This window comes from Podarcis filfolensis (genome assembly GCF_964270895.1).
Source record: "Podarcis filfolensis genome assembly, chromosome: 6".
NCBI classification, from domain to species: Eukaryota; Metazoa; Chordata; class Lepidosauria; order Squamata; family Lacertidae; genus Podarcis; species Podarcis filfolensis.
In genome coordinates this window covers 67,074,002-67,091,283 of record NC_139609.1, presented here as the reverse complement: position 1 = coordinate 67,091,283, position 17,282 = coordinate 67,074,002, and the positions used below count along the sequence as shown (strand labels likewise).

At 44.5% G+C, this 17,282-nt stretch overlaps 1 protein-coding gene across 3 annotated transcripts in view; it reads left to right on the top strand.

The window, feature by feature from the left end:
- The first annotated feature begins 1,782 nt into the window (after positions 1-1,782).
- Positions 1,783-17,282, top strand: part of SYT2 (synaptotagmin 2) — a 151,638-nt gene continuing 136,138 nt past the window's right edge. For all 3 annotated transcript variants that reach the window (XM_083617535.1, XM_083617536.1, XM_083617533.1), the window contains exon 1: positions 1,783-1,996. The gene's annotated coding sequence lies outside the window, so the exon portion shown is untranslated. The remainder of the gene's footprint in view (positions 1,997-17,282) is intronic.

Below are 17,282 nucleotides of genomic sequence, written 5' to 3'. Positions count from 1 at the left end.
AAAACAACAGGTGACATACTCATGTCCTACTCCTGTTGTTTAGAAAACTATTTGCTCTAGTACCATAGCTCTGCCACTGTTTAACTATTAGAATTTTACAGAAGATAAGATAATTCCCAGAAGGCAGAAAATTCCCAGGAAACAAAGGCCAGTTTTTGAACACTTAGAAACCAGAAATCCATCTCCTCAAAACCCACTAGGGCTTTTGCTGCCCCCGTTCCATCCATTCTGGTGTCTGGTGCTTTGTTTGAAGATCCTGGCTGTTAAAAATAAAAGCATGAAGGACATTCCAGTGAGATGCAGAGGAGGAATAGGTGGCTTCTGATGAGACAATTCAGCCAAATGCTGAAGAACAAGGGAAAGGCTAGAGGCTGCAGTTCCAGGTAATCAAGGACAATTAAATAGAGAGTGATGGAAACCAGAACAGCAGCAGACCACGTAGTAAATGTGTCACTGCAGAAAACAACAACTATGAATCAAGGTTGTTGGGTTAGGCCCTAACCCAGCAAGCTGGAATCTCGATCTGTGTGGTTTCCCTTTAGGAGGAGTGCTTTTCAGGCTGAGCAGATCAGGTCGTTGAACAGGTCCATATTACTGAGAACGGTAATGTGAAACAAGAGAAATGTGTTCAGGTAAATTCCTCTGGTGGTTTCTCATGGCAGACGTAGGGTAGACTGCCCTTCTTTTCCTTTGCGTTCCTTGATCCCCTTGTTTTGGCATGTCAGTATGAGGGATGGAATGGGAGAGCTTCATTGAAACACAGCAAAATGAGAAACTGAAGTTTCCATCCCTAGCAGCGAGTAGTAGCTCAAAGGAACAAGTGTCTTGTACAAAGTGGCTGAGGTTTCAGTCACTGCACTTAGGTAAGTGGGGAAAGAGTTGGTTCATGGCTGTTATGGTATAAGGGTGGGCAGCGTTGATTCCTGGCTGCCAGTAGGATGGCACATTCTCTCTCTTTCCCCCCAGTCCCTTGCATCGACCTATGTGGATGTCTAATCTTTGGAAGGAAAAAAGTTTGGAACCGTTGTGCCTCCTCTTTCTCCGCACAATGCAGTGAGGCATCTACAGATGCCGGGGAAGAGGAAAGCTACGGATTCTCACGGTCTGCTCTCAGCTGAAGATTTACCGACGGTTGTACTCTGGGCGCTTGTGCCGAAAGAAGTGCTGCGTGTTCTGCCTAGGTGCAATATGATGGACTATTTCACAGTGAAATATGATGGGCCTATTAATAATTGCTGTCTCCTAGTCTGACCTTGAATGGAGCTCCGGTGAAATCCTTGTTAAGTTTCCTTCCCCTTTATTTACAGCTGGGAGTGCACAGAACGTTTCCTGCTGCTGCCTGTGTAGTATGAAGACCCGTAGCATATCAATGCATGATCACTGAAATCCTATTTGCCCTCTTTGGGGTATTGATGTAACGGCTTCCTGCTAGGAAGCACCTCTCTCTCTCTCTCTCTCTCTCTCTCTCTCTCTCTCTCTCTCTCTCTCACACACACACACACACACACACACACACTTTCCTCTCCACCCATGCCCCCCAACTCGCTGCCACCGCAGCTGACTTAGCAGGCTCCCCCCGCGCCGCCCCCATTGATCAAGCAGGCGTACCGGTCTCCTCCTCGCCTGCTTCAGACTGCAAAGCTCAGCAAGTCTCACTGCGGGCGCTTGGAAAGGAGTTGGGATAGAGGGGAGGGGCTAAAACCACCCTCCGGGGTTGGATAATGAACTGCACCACAGAGGCGGAGGCGGAGGAGAGAGAGAGCCCCTTCTCAATTAATGCAGGATCTTTATTCTATTGAGCCGCCTCTCCGCCAATGAGGTTGGAGCTCCGCAGAACACGGCGACGTACGGGAGCCCTGGAGGGGCGGGTGGGAAAAGCAACTGCAGCATTTTGAGGGACTGACCTGCCGGCTCGAAGTCTTCTGCCCGCCTTGGACTCTGTGTGTGCGTGTGCGGACGCTGGTGTGTATCTGTGTGTCTCCGCACCGGCGAGCGAGTAAGTTTCACTTTCCTTCTTGTTCTTTGCTTGCATCTGTGTCCGAGGATGCACTTCGGGGTGCATCAGAAACCAGACCTTCCCCTTTCCTCCCGCCTCATCTGGTGATTGATCGTTCCCTAAGTAGTAGCGGGGCTCTGGGACAAAAAGGTTTGGCGAGCGCAAGGGTGGGGAGAGAAACAAGATTAAGGCAACAGAACGCCTCCCCTCGCTTTTAAGTTTACTGCAGCAAGTGGAGTTATTTAGAGAAGCTAGTGAGGATCTCCTCGTCAGCTTTCTGCAGTTGGGCAGAGAATTCGCTGGCCGTGGTGCTGACCGGACGGTCAACCAGATCTTGTTTGGCCAGGAGTGCTGAACGGACAGCTCCCCGTGATTTGGCGGCGGTTTGGCGCAAGGCATCTTCCCTTTCAGGGTACAGTACTATGTAGATCCATGATAAAAGTGGCCGGTGGTTTACTTCTTATTGGAGCAAAAAAGAAAGGAAGGAAGAAAGCGGGCTGTGCCTTAGAATATAAGCATCTAAGCAAAAAGCAACAACAAAAAAGACCCCATCCGTGTTTGTTCCTAATGATCCCAGGGAAGAGTTTCAAGATACCATAACCTGGTGTTCATGCCCCCACCTCGCCTTCAAGGTTATAGTCCAGACAGATGCAGAGGAAGAGGGTCACGCAAGCAGAGACACCAAAGTGGAGCAATTAGCATATGCACACACATGTACAGATATACTGTACAACACGTTCTGTTTCAGGACATGCTGCAATCTAAAAAATGCTGCCGATTGGATGGTATGTACACAATAGGTTTATATGCACCTGATCTGCAGCACGTCATATGTAGATCCCACTAGTGCACTCAGATACTGGTGCAATGTGCTGAATACAGAGCTGGGTTCCCTGGAGAGAGTGCATCGCTAACTTTCCTGATGCAGGAACGGAAGGGTTTCAGAATTCAAAAACCAGATGTCAGATCTAATGAATACGAGGTTTAAAGCATAACAAGAACTCACCTTTGGAGTGGGTTAGATTCATTGCATTGTGATTCATTGCAAGAAGTCAGTCTATTGGGATATGGAGCCTTTGTATTTCAAATCTGTGCCTGTCCGCAATGGTTGAGGCAGGGAATCACTCTCCCTGACATTGCTTAGAAGAGGTGCTGACTCAGCTCTCTCTGCTCCTGCTCAGCAGGGTAAGATGGTTCCCAAAAGGGAAAAACAAACTGGGAACAGAACAATCCACTGCACCAAAAGGCAGATGCATCAGTGTCTAAACACTGACCAATAGGGTCAGGTGTGAGAAAGAGGAATTGAGAGGGAAAGAGAGAACCTGCAAGGAAAAGAAGGAACCACTGTGTGTGACATTCTGGGGCATGCAAATTAAAGTAGCCTTTCTACATGGGTGGAACTTGCTGTTAGTAATATGTGATTGTGTGCACAGGTACACAGCCATGTGCAGAGAGGTTAGCATGAAGTGGGTGGTATCTATGGTGAGCCCACACCTAACTCCATGAGTGCAATCGCTGAGGAGAGGTCATGAGCAATCATGGAGAGAGCTGCCAGCTGACTGCATGCACTGCCCAGTTCACACAAACCTTTCTCCACCCAGCCATTTACCTGTGCATACGATTGCCCAGAGAAACTCAGTAAGTGTGAACTGCCTCTATATTTTAGTGCAATGAGCTCTGTGAATAAGGGATAGGGGGAGCTTGGGGATTTCAGACAGTTTATATCTTCTGGGGGGGGGTTGGGGGGGAAGGAAATGTAACCGTTGGCTGACTCTCTGAGGGCTACTGCAGGATGAGAGCTCTGGGGATGAGTCTGCTGATTCTTGGCTGGCTGGCACAGGGCAAGTCACTTTCCAAGCTCCCAGTCTATTATAGCTCTGGAGTGCTTACAAGATGAGATGGGAGATAACGATTTTCCAGCTCCTGAGTCATTAGCTCCGTCTGTTCCTGATAAGGCCTTGCTCACCCTTCTTGCTGCAGTCTCCTTTTGGAACACACGCACAGCCTGAACCAGTTGCCTGTCATTTACTCCAGACCTAGATGGCCTCGTTATACGGGTGTCAAGGCTACTTTGCACTCCTATGAGTGTAGGTCTGAGCAGCATTAGATTCTTGCAGTGCTCCTGGGTTAACTTTTCTGATGCTGCCATTGGTTCAGTGTGAGTCTCCTTCCACTGCTATACATCATACTGCTAGCTATAATGGGTCGGCAATAGTTCTGTGTGCCCTTTTTGGATGCTATAATGCTAGGAGGGGGGGCTCCTTGTAAAATGATCGGGTTTTTCTAGCACCAGATAATCCCACAGCAATTTTACATAAAGCAGGAAAGAAAAGACTTTGTGGAGAGGTACCCAAAAGGCTTTGGTGCAGCTGCTGCATCCATCCATTGCCTCTGTAGATTGCTCCCTCTGGACTGCTTCATCATACATGAGATTTCCCCCTAGATAGAGAGCATCTCTCTGTGTGGGTGGTGATGGAATAAATCTATCATGACTGAAGTGTGCTTTGATTTTGCCGTGAGAACACGGATCAACAAACTGTCATGTGTGAAGCACTTTTTTGGAGTGTAAGCTCTGCAGCTATTGCTATTGCATGGGTGGGGTGGTGACATAGGAATGTGAATGCCCTAATACTCAATGCTGACCTAGAGGCATGAATGTGTACGCTGTATGTAGTTCAGACACAGGATGAGGGGTATGTCTTTCCTTGCGTTAGGGATCTTTTTGTGTGCTTTTCTATATTTTTGTTGATCTCAGTAAATGTACACGGGTGGCTGTAAAAATGAAGCTTGGAATGCAAGCTAGTGTGTGCCAGGATACCCAGGATTTTCCATGTCCTGTTGTGATTACAGGTTTTTAATGGACATGGAAAGGCTGGGAGCAAAGGGGTATGTGTTTATGGGTGTGTTATGTGACATTTGGTGTGGATTTGAGAACGGAAGTCATTGGAGGATCCCACTGTTGGAGATCACTGAATGCAAAAGCATTTAATGAGAATGTAACTGTCAGGGGAGCATCAATGAATGCTGTAGCTTAACTGCCCCTATAGAAGATCCTATGGCATAAAGTTCAGATGAAAAATCACTAAAATTGGCAACTATTGTGCAAAAGTCCTTTCAAGCCACAATGTTCCCTGAAGCTTAGCTTGTATGGGAGAGTCAGCATAGACATCAAGAAGACTGAGTCATCCTGATTTATACACCATCCCTTTCTACTGCAGGTACCCTCGTTCAGTTATAACTTGCTTGTAATGCTGGGGATTGTGGTAAACATCCAGGTTGAAAGTACATTCATATTATATGTTCCCTATGCGTAAAAGCCATTCCGTCCAATGTGGTTCTTGAGGATGCCGTGCTGTTGTAAATGGTTGCCTGCACTGTGGCATTCTGGAAACTGTTCATTTTTGAACAGGGCAAAGAAATTAACTCTGAAGATGAAATCCAATGACATCTGTCTCTGTGGCTATTCTGAACTACTTTCCTCCAGTGTTTTGTGTTAGTCATTTCCACCCTGGTATTTCTTCCACAGCAGTGTATCATTCATGGAGGCCAGAAGGTGCTCCAAGCTTCCTCTGCAGCCTGGATCTATTCCCCATCAGTGTTCAGCTGGCTGAGTAAATCAGCGTTTACAATGTCTTTATCACCATCCTGTTGGTAGCAGACATAGATCACCTGGCAGTGTGAGTGACTCACTTTAGAATCCCAGAACCTTTTGAAATACAGCTACTGCTATATTGCAAGAGCAAATGGGGGAAATGAAGCGTGGGAGTCAATGGTCATTTCCCCAAAGCTGTCTAAAAAGGCATTTCCTTTTGATATCTGCTGACCCCTTCTCCCAACTTGCTCAGGCTTCAGCAGGCTGACTCCAATGGTCAAGAGAAGGGAGTATGGGGAAACCTGGCTGCTTGGCATACATGATAGTGTCATGCCACGGGGTAGGGGGGTGATGAATGTCTGCATGGAATGAGGAAAAGCATTCATTCTCTGCAGACCACAACTGCACGTTCTTGAAATATGTCTGTGTGGCCAGGCAATTAGCAGCAGGAGAAAAGGATCAGCATATGCTAATACTCCAGGCTAAGGCAGACGGCACTGAGCAACTTCTATTCAGTGAGCAGGCCCCAGGCAAGAACTGGAATAAGTAGACTGGGGAGGAAGAGATGGTTCTGTTGGAGGCCTCTCTTTGTAATACCATGTACCTTGGCCATAACTGAATGGAGTGAACTTTTTGATTGTGGCCATGATGATGATGATGATGATGATTTATTTATATGCTGGGTTACCCCAGCTACTCCAGGTGGCTTCCAACAAATTAAAACACACAGAGTTTTATACCAAAAGGTCAGGTCTTAGTGCTGTAGGAGAAGCACAGTTTCTTTTCTTTGGCTCACTATCAGGCATCTGTCAACTCAAAGTCATTAGCTCACTCATCCCTTTCAGAGAAAATGGGAAGAAGGACTTTGACACATGTGACAACATTCTGGCATGTTGCTGAAGTGTGAATGGGACTCAATGGCTTTTACCAAGCAGCAAGACCCAACTATTTAAGGTCATGTAGTGAACAATATGGAGATGAGCTTTCAAGTATTCAACAACAACAACCATTCATGGTCGTGGAAGAATCTGAACTACAATTTACCAGCTCATTATAAACTTCTAATAATGATCTGGGCAGTGTATCTCCCAATACCAGAAGCTGTGGTTACACAACCATGGAGGGCTGTTGCCTTTGCACTATCCTTGTGAATTTCCTGGAGATATTTAGCTGGCCCCTTTTGATGTAAAGGATGCTTCACAAATCGATGCCTTTGTCTAAACCAGCAGAGCACTCCTTACTCTTATCAATACTAGACTTTTAATACTTAATAATTAGAATGGTTTTTGATTCTGTGTATTATATAGTTTCCTTTAACCTGCCTTTTGCTCTGTATGTTGATTGAATAATAAATCCTGGCTGAACCATTGATTGTGATTCTTATGTTCTGATATACTTGCTGCTACAAACCTTAGCCTGTATGTAGCTGATGGCTTTCTTCTGCTTGGTGTTTTGGCGCAAGGGCATTTTGTCCTAATAGTAAGGTTCAGCACATAGCTTTGTTTGATGACTGAGTGCCTCCTGCTTTTGCACAGTTGGTACCTGTATGATCCAGGTACCTGCATTCATCTTGGGAGACCTAGAATTCTGGAGACATATATCTTTCCTCCTACATTCCACAAATCCTGCCCAACACTTCCTAACAGCATCACTCATGGCTACATAGCTGTGCCTGCTTGCAAAAACTTCCTAAGAGCCACACTGTTTCCCCATGGTGGTCTGAGTATATTCCAAAGGTTAGAGACAGATGGATGCCAACAGCAACAATATGTGTGGGTCTCCTGGAGCCTGTTAAACAGTGTTTTATTAGACATATGCACCTATTTTGTTCCCAAAGCAAATGATCTCTTTGGGTGGATAGACAGGATGTTGTTTCTTCCTTTCTTGCTGCAGATTCCCCTCTCCCTGCCGCACCAGAAATGGTGTGTATGGCAGGGGGTCAGCTGCCATCTGCTGCATCATGTCTCACCAGTTTACATCATTTGCTGAGATCTCTGCAGTCTTTGTACTGCAATAAGAACTAGTAGTGTTTTGCAATGACTGTATGTCATGCATTTTATCTCCACATTCTCAAGCACTTGTTTTTACAGTTGGAAATGACTAAGGTATAGAGTGTCACTTTCCCAAGGTCACACAGTAAAAAAGAAAAACAAACAAACATGGGACAACTAGAAAGGGAAGCTCCTGCTGCCTTCATCTTCTAACCGATAGTGAATGCAAACAGTCTTCCTCGAAATCCTTTTGTCTAATACTCACTCATGGACGGACCATCTTGAACTATTTAAAAATATTTTTATTCATTTTAAAGTTTAACAATTAACGTCACAAATAAGTCATATCCCTATACATATAGGATTCTCTGAATCCCTGGGTTTCCCTCCACCCTTCCACAGTTTCCAGAGTTATTCTTTTCCAACTGCATCGTATAATGTTCTCCATGTTTTCTTAAAACTCAGTTCTCACCATAGTTCTCGTTACATTGCAAGTTTTTTTTTATAAAAAGATCCTGCCAATGTTTTTAATTGTTTACAGTGTTCATTGAAATAACTTATAAATCCCCCCCATTCTTTATTAAATTTAATGTCCTCTTGATCTCTGCTCTTCCTGGTCATTTTTTGCCATTTTGGCATAGTCCATCATCTTTATCAGCCATTCTTCTCTTGTAGGTATTTTACCCTCCTTCCATCTTGAACAGTGCTCTAAGCACCTGTGGTGTCATCCAGGAACAAAGCTTCCAGGTTGCCTGTATCAACATTTAAGTAGGGTGAAGCTAAAGTGGAGAATCTGGAGATGTCTAGCAGTCGCTCAATCCCACAGTTGTGTGTTGTGGCTGTGATGGAAGAGCATCATGCTCCAAAGGAGCTTCACCAGAATCCTCCTGTGTCACCAAGCAGAGCACGTTCATCCTCTTGCTTTGCATCCTCTCATTACAAGGTTAGCACAATATATCATGAACATAATTACTAGTACTAGTGATAGATGAACTCCCATCAGCTTGATTCAGAACCGGCTCAGAAATTATAAGCTTTCTCTTGAGAACTCTTGGGAGAAAGGGGGGAAAATACTTTTCCTGTGAGTTCTTTTTCTTGTGGCTCATAATGTTGGTTCATGTGTGCTGGATGCACCTCATTGTAAAATTCCCTTGTAACTGTAGTTCCCAGTACTAGCCATGGAAGAGGAAACTGGAAATTCAAGCACTTTCCTTCTCCAAACAATCAGTGCTGGAAACAAGAGGTGGTTTTAGAAACAACAGACAGATGGAGAAAAGTAGCCAAATATCAGTATGAAATAAACAAAAGGAATTTACCTGAACAGAGAAAGAACTTGAATGGATGGTTTGGTCACATAGTGAATGTTTCATTGGCTTGGGCTGATGGGAGTTGCCTGTAGTTCAAAATATCTGGAAGGCCCAAGGTTACTGAAGGCTATTCTACATATTGTGCTTCTCAAAGTAATCCTATTGCTTAACATTTACTTGGTGCAGTTTTAAATTATTATTATTTTATCTGATGGTAAGCCTAAAGTCAGGGACTGCCTTACTATTGGGTTTTGTTAAATCATTCTGGAAAACATTTTTCTCTCCTCCTAAACAGTAGGGTAAAATGGTCATGGCCAATATCCAAACGGTGCATTCTGCCAGTGCAAGGTTTTCCATTTGTGCAACAGAAATTCTTTCCTTTCCTTTTCCTGTGTGTACCTGGGTGCCCTCCCCCAATCTGCTTCCAGAGTGTTGGGGAAAATGCCTATAACAGGTTTAGGAGACTTGTGGAGGGAAAAGAGAGGGGGAATTCCATTGCAAACAGAAACACTGAAGGAACACGTTACTTAGCAGTACGTTGGATACAACCCAATATAAATAAATACATTTTGAGTGCTTAAAGTGTGTGGCATATATTACCTCAGCAATTCTTACAGCAGCGTTTTCAGACAGGCCAGTATGAGAATGCGCTCATTGTCAATGGTGGGGCAGAGGGTTAGAATAACACTTGCTTTATTATCACTAATAAACCTTTCTACTCATTCTCTTAAGGATAGTTTATGCCATACACCTGTTTTGGAAACATCCTCCTTGACTGTGCTTTGGCACAGTCCTTTAGTGAATTCATAGCTGAGGTGAGCTTGAAACCAGGAACTTGCAGCTCAGACAGCTCACACTCTCAGCCCTTGTGTGAGACTTGCTCTCCAAATGCCATTTGCTTATTAGTCCTCATCACTGAGTTATCACTGTGACTAAGTGCCATGTCTGAGTTGCAGTGGCTAATTTCTCTTCATGGCTTCTTTCATTTATAATGGGATTTTGATAACATCAAACGTCCTCAACTATCGGATAAACTAAAGCTGGCACAATTACCAATTCATTAATTCAATCTCAGCAGATAATCTAGGCTGCCCATAGCAAGGATCACCAGTATACCTGTATTTCAACATCCACTTTATAAGACTTTGTTTCCTGCAACTTCTGGGAGCCGAAGTAGCCTTCCTTCCAGCCTACCAACAAGTGACTTTGCATATTAAGGGCCAGCTGGCCTAAATCCAGTGTTTTGAACTGCCAGCCAACTTGGCAAATCCTCTGTTCATTCTATTATGACTCAGCATTGCAAACCCAACGCAGCCAGTAAAGACTCCCCATCTTCCAGAGAGCAAAAAATAGACAGGTATAGCTTTATTTTCCATGTACTATATACATGATTGCATATGATTGTTATAGGAGTGCCTTTTTATAAGTTTCTTGTCCATAGCTTCTATTCCCATAATGCCTTGGAGCTCTAGGGTTCACAAGAAATGAACTCAGCTCATTTTTAGAAATGGGTGGGGGCGGACTTGATTAGAGAGGAACTATTGTCTCAGAAATGGGAGAAAACACTGTTTTCCGCCTTACCCAGGCCAAGAACATAAAAGACTTAGGATTAGCTGCGGGAACCCTCTCTAGCTAACGGAGACATTTTCATTCCCGAGCTTACAAAAAGGTTCCCTTTATTATATTGGACTAGATATGGGGGTCAGTCCTGCATCATTCCTGTGAATCTCTTCTGAATTTGCAACCCTTAGCAGTTAGTGTGAGCAGTTAATGTGTGTAGATGGAGGGGAGAATCAAGGCACAGTATAGCAGCTTTAAAGTAAACTGCATTTCCTGTGAAGGAAATAAGAAATAGCATGGCATATAGACATTTTAAAGATCCCTTCCAGCATAGTCTCCTCCAATAGGGTTGTATCCAACAAAGTCATCCTAACATATTCCTTCATTGCAGGGGGTTGGACTAGATGATCTACAGGGTCCCTTCCAACTCTATGGTTCTATGATTAGTACAAGGATTTCTGTTTTTGCAGCAGGTCTTCCTCTCCCCACTCCCCAATCTCTTCTGAGGGTTTCCCCAAACCTCCAGAACAGATAGGTGGTGCATGGAAGCACAGGAGAGGCGGGAGAGAGGAAATTCAGTTCTATAGATGAAAGTCCTTGTGCTAACAGGACAGTTTCACCAAAAAAATATCCAGTGTTACTCTCAGCAGGCTCTCCAAAACCTCCATGTTTCCAATAATTTTTGTTTTCAAGTGATTGCAAAGAGTTCTGGATTTTGTTTTGGGAGGTAGATGATTGACCACCATTGCACTCAGGTACATGTTAGTCACAAAGCAATGATCCAGGAAGGCTTTTCCATGGTTTCTTAAATTTCCCAGCTCCTGCTCTTAGTAGATAGGAGCAGTCTGAGAGAGAGAATAGATGCCCAAACCCAATCTCGTTTTAGAATGGCCCAAACTTCATTGGATACTGCTAGCGTAACAGAGAAACAGATTTCACTCTGAGAGCTCATCCATTCTTTCAAAGGATGGAAATGCTGAGGTATGTGTTGAGCAATTAATTAGACAGGAAAGATACAGCACCACAGAAACCACAGGGCAGTCGGATGGAAATTGCAAAATTCATGTAAAGTGCTAACAGGATACTCAAACCTGAGGTCTCTTCCAGACTGTTGCTTTTTTGCAGCAGGATTTCATTGCATACAGCAAGTTCAGGTTGCCAAATTAAAGTGGATTTGGACAACAAATATGCTCCCCCCCCAAAAAAAATAGACTTAAGGAAGATGATGGCAAAATGCATGGGGAAGTGTGCTTGATAGAACATAACACAACCTCCGCGCAAATAAATCAGGATGAGTTCTCAGTTAGCAACTGATGTTGGATAACCTTCCCACAAACAAATCAAGAAGGAACAGGTTGAGTAGTAATCAACAAAGTCTTACACAGAGTAGACCTACTGAAATTAATGAATGACTAAGACCCTGTCTACACCATACATTTAAACAGTCATAACTTCCCCCAAATAATTCTGGGAACTGTAGTTTGCTAAGAGTGCTGAGAGCTGTTACGATACCCCTATTCCTCTCTCAGAGCTATAATTCCCAGAGTTCCCTGGGAAGAGGGATATGTGATGTTCTGTTGTTGTTGTTGTGTTTTTGTATACCCTGTTGGAAGCTGCCCAGAGTGGCTGGGGCAACCCAGTGAGATGGGCAAGGTACAAAAATAAATCCTTGTTATTATTATTATTGCTGTTGCTGCTGTTTTTAATTGTTCAGCCACTCTGGTAACCGTTGCTCTGCAAGGGCAATAGGAGTCACCTAACAATTCTCAGCACTCTTAACAAATGACAGCTCCCAGACTTATTTGAGGGGAAGCAATTTAAAGTGGTTATAACAGTGCTTTAAATGTCTAGTATAGATGGAGCCTAAACACTCAATAGGAGAGTGAAACTTAGCTGACTACCACCCATTGCCTGGGTGGGTGGAGCCAAAGATACAGGTCACTGTTTAGGTTGACCATCTCTCAGACATCTTACTATGGGAGTTGTAGTCCTAACAACCTCTGGACGATTCCAGGCTGATCAACTCCTGCTTGCATGGTGGGGAATAGAGAAGAGTCCCACCTCCAACATCACCTGATGCTTCGGAAGCCACAAGTAGGGAGAGTGCTGCTGAGCTCTGGTTTGGCTTGTGGGCTTCCCATAGGCATCCAATCAGCCCCTGTGAGAACAGGATGCTGGACTAGATTTGCTGCTGGCCTGATTCAGCAGGACTCTCTTATGTTCTAAGCCAATTTTCACCGCAACATGTTAAGGCTGCAGTGTGCAAAAGACTTAGTCCGGGCTTGTTCCCAAAGCAATTTCCCTGGTCTTGCCTGAGTGGCTTGAAGACTTGCCCTTAATTCTCCCCACTCCAAGAGGGAAATGTACCATGATGTGCTTCAGTCAGCTTACTGCAATGCTTATGTGAACAACTTTCAAACTAAGACCCGAAAGGAAGATCAAATGAAGGGAATGTGTCAAGAGCCACCGACAATTTTACACTTGCAATTTTACACTTGCAGTTCTCTGCTCTCCTCCCTACAGTTCCTCATCTGCTCTTGTGTGGCCTAATTATGTAGGCATATTTTCCCCTCTCTGATCCAGCCCTGCAGCCTGGCCCTGCCTACACCAAAAACTTAGGGTTCGATCCTGCCCTTCTTTTTTATGTGAATCATTGAAAATCCACCTGCATGAGCAAATCAAAGAAGGATGTGGCCCTTTCTATGAGTGGTGGCCTGGAGAGAGTAAACAACGTGTTCTTTGTATTTAAATCACTCTTGAATCGTACTGCCTGACATTACTCAGCCATAATAAGCCTTTTGCTGCAATGGATGCTGCAGTACGCGCCATGCCAGACTGAATCTTCCCTGTTCATTTGTGCTGTTTAGTGCTACGCTGGCACAAATTTGAATCTGCCTGCTCCCATTGTCTTAGTTGGGAGGTACAGGGGAGCAGTTCTAAGATGACGACTCCTTGCAACAATAGTTTGGGGATGTTTAGAAAGCGACAGCACGATGCAGTCAAGGAATGAGACCCTGTGGAATTGACAGAGCGGTGAGCTAAGCTACAAGGATTAGAGGGAGATCAAGTCATATGTCTCTATGGAAGAAATGTTCAGTATGAAGCTCCCCAGCAGATAGAGAAGGTTTCTCCCCCTGCCCCCTCCATATTCTATTTTGAAACTGGTTGTATTACTAGCATGCTTTGTTGGGGTAAATTTAGCCATCAAAATAAATACAAAATTGGCAAAAGATCTGCTTGATTTTAAACTACCCACTAAGAGATGGCAGCCCGATATTCAGTTAAAACATTCAGTCCTCTATATCCATGAAGCTACAAGAGTGACCCTATCCAAATTACTGACCAAAATCCAGTGCATAATTAAACACACCTGAGGCCACTGGATCTGTGTTGGCTTGTGGTGCAGTGTAGCAGTGTTAGTGCAGGGTGGGAAAGCTTTTTCAGCCAAGTCCAAATTGCCTTCTGGACAGCTTTCCACATGCCAGAAGTTTGTCAGAGGGAAAAGTGAGTGGAACAAGGGGTGGACTGTCAACCTTTGTGCAGTAGGCTAGTTTCTGCAGATGTACCGCTCTATCCCTCATCCTGGGGAGAGTGGGGGTGGCTAGGAAGGAGGTGAGGAATAGAGAGAACCACAAGGGCCTGATCGAGAGGCATGAAGGGCCACACCCAGCCCTTGGATCTCAGGTTCCCCACCCCTAGGCTAGAGTATTTGAACTTGAGTTCCAAATTTATTTTAAGATATGAAGCTCATTTGGTAATTTGGACTAATCATTATCTCTCAGCCTAACCCATCTCTCAGGGTTGTTGCAGGGATAAAATGGGGGGGGGGAACCATGTATATTACCTTCTTTTCAGGGAAAGTGGATTATAAATGTATGTGGCTCTGAGGGTGCTCTTCTGCTGGGTTCTAAAACCAACAATGCAAGTGTGATGGTGAGCAAAAACACGTAAGCGTTTAAACAAGCATTTCTTGCAGTTTTGCCTTTTTTTGTTTGTCTGAGATGCAGTTTTGTGACAGCACCATGATGCTGGAGCAGGGAGGGGGAGAATAGGACTTGATTCATGGTGTACCTCTCAGTGCCACAACATCCAAGGGTCTCACAGGCATCAGTGAATTGATCTTCACATGTCTTAATTTGAAGACAAGATAGCAAAGACACAGAACAGTTTAAAAAGCGATGTAAAAGAGAGAGGAAGAAACAACTGCCACTTCTGAGTCCCATTTTACGGAATGTGTTTCTACCACAAATTGATTGCAAGAACAAAATCTTGGGTTGTGCAGAAGGCAGGAATAAAAGCATTTCAGAGGCACTGAGATAGCATTGAAAACTTTCCCTGAATGTCACCTGGTGTAGTGCATACAGTGGATAATCATAGAAAAGCAAATAAATGCTTTTCTAAGTTCCAAGATTGCATCTGTTCTGAAATGAGAGTTTCTCATTGTCCAGGAACCTTTGAAAAGAAGCAGAAGAAGCTCATGTTCAGTATGGAATAAAACATCAGTCATCCATGATTTGATCATGGATGAAGGGACTAACCTGGCATATATAACCAAAACAGGGTGCATGGCCTGGGTGGCGCTATGCTAACCCAGCTTTGCCCGCCCAGGTACTTGATGTAGCGCCACTGCAAGTCAGGGGGACAGGGCATTGTATCACTATCATCCACAAAAATTCCATCTCCCTTGCCAGGAGAATGAACCACACTGTATGGGTTCAAGGGAATGCTTGTCATGTTGGGTCACAGAGAGTGAATGGAGATATTGTTAGCGTATTTTTCATCCTGCTGCACTACAACCTATCCAGCTGTGCTGGTGAAGGTAACTTGGACATGTCATGGGCCAGGAGTCAGCTTCACCTGCTGAGCAGCAGCCTGAAGGGGGAGAAGGCAGAATAACTCCACCTGCAGCTGATCAGCCTTCAAGGTAAGGAGGAGATGAGAACCAGCTGGCTTCAGCCTTCTTAAACTGAGCTCTCAGTAGCAGATAGATACTGGAAACAATGCCTGTGGTTCCTGGTCCCTTGGCTCTGTGATTATATGAATTCCCTGACCTCTGGACTGTCTCATGCCGTATGTGGATTCTCAGGCAAGTGTTCCTCAGAGACTCGTAGCCCCTGCTTGCTTGGCAGTGGGATGGGACCATGACAGGATGTGGTGTTGGAGACCCCCTTCATTGTTGTTGTGGGTGATAGATTTCGATATTTCTGTGGGTGTGCTCTGGGTACAGCTAATGTTAGCCACTGCCCTATATCAGGAGTAGGCAACAGGTGTTGCGGACTACAAGCTCTGATCAGTCCTAGTCACCATGGCCTAGGATGACGGGAATTGCAGCCCAAAACATAGAGTACTGTGGTGGCTACTCCTGTCTCATATATTCTGAAAGTCTGGGTTAAGACTGTTTGTTTATATTAATGCTTTAGTGTTTTTACAAATACAAAATCATTATCATGATTTCAATTTGTTTGATGCCCGGTGCTAAAAAATTGCAGCACAAAAATCCACCCAATACAAGGCATGCAAAAGATTGAAACAGCAGCATTCTTTGAAGATGATCATACGCTCAGTCTAAAAATGACAAACTCCCAACTACCCCCAACAGATATATATGATCATGATCATAAAAAAAACAACAACCAACTGTGATGTCCCCAGAACAGCCAAGAGGATAACAGGCAAATCTCTGGAAGAAGAGGAAAGTCTTCACCTAGCATAGGAAATATATTTTTAAGTTGAAAAAAGCAGCAGAGCTGGAAGACTAGTTTCTTTTTGGGACAGATGCCAATTGGCTACCAATATCGCCCATCTTTAAGACCAGCATCTGTTCGTAGAATCAAATTAATGTGCATCCATCAGATAATTGACATTAAACAGTCCCACATTTCTAGGGAATGTCATCTGAACTAAAAATGATTGAATTACCTTCTACATTAGCTGAACTTAGGTGAACTTAGGTTCAATTCATACTGTAATTGGTGCAAGTATGGAAGCTACTTTCTCCTAGTCCAGATCCATCTTGCCCCTGTGAAATCCTAAAGGAACCTTGTGGGAGGCTGAAGCTACTTCTGGATAAAAGTGTGTGTCTCTATGTATGTTGGAGGGAGAGAACTATACTTGCCACCCTAAGCTCCTTGAATCAAGGTCATAATATAGATATAATAAATGAACAAGCATTTCCACTGTAAATGCTGCAGGTAACCTGGCTAGTGTATTCTACTAGCATATTGCAGATTTCTTACACAGCATACACTGAAGACAGGCTGCTGAGTTAGATGGCGCATGTGGCTGTTCCTATGTGATAGGAGCGGCGACATTTCTTAAGTGTGCAGTCAGCAACCTTCCATTGCTGGCAATGGTAAGGGGAAGCACCTTGTGTGCTTAGGAAGTGCTGTCTGCCACAGCCTGCAAGCGAAGGATCTTTGGTGTGGGTGGAGGTTGCCTCTGGATTGAAACCTAAAAATATATATTTGTACTTAGTGCCCATGCCTTCTATACGATATGAATGAGCCTGTGTGGAAGTTGAGCAAGCATTTAAGGGCCTCTCCAGCTTTGTTGTTGTTGTTTAGTCATTTAGTCGTGTCCTACTCTTCGTGACCCCTTGGACCAGAGCACGCCAGGCACTCCTGTCTTCCACTGCCTCCTGCAGTTTGGTCAAACTCATGCTGGTAGCTTCGAGAACACTGTCCAACCATCTCGTCCTCTGTCGTCCCCTTCTCCTTGTGCCCTCCATCTTTCCCAACATCACGGTCTTTTCCAGGGAGTCTTCTCTTCTCATGAGGTGGCCGAAGTATTGGAGTCTCAGCTTCAGGATCTGTCCTTCCAGTGAGCACTCAGGGCTG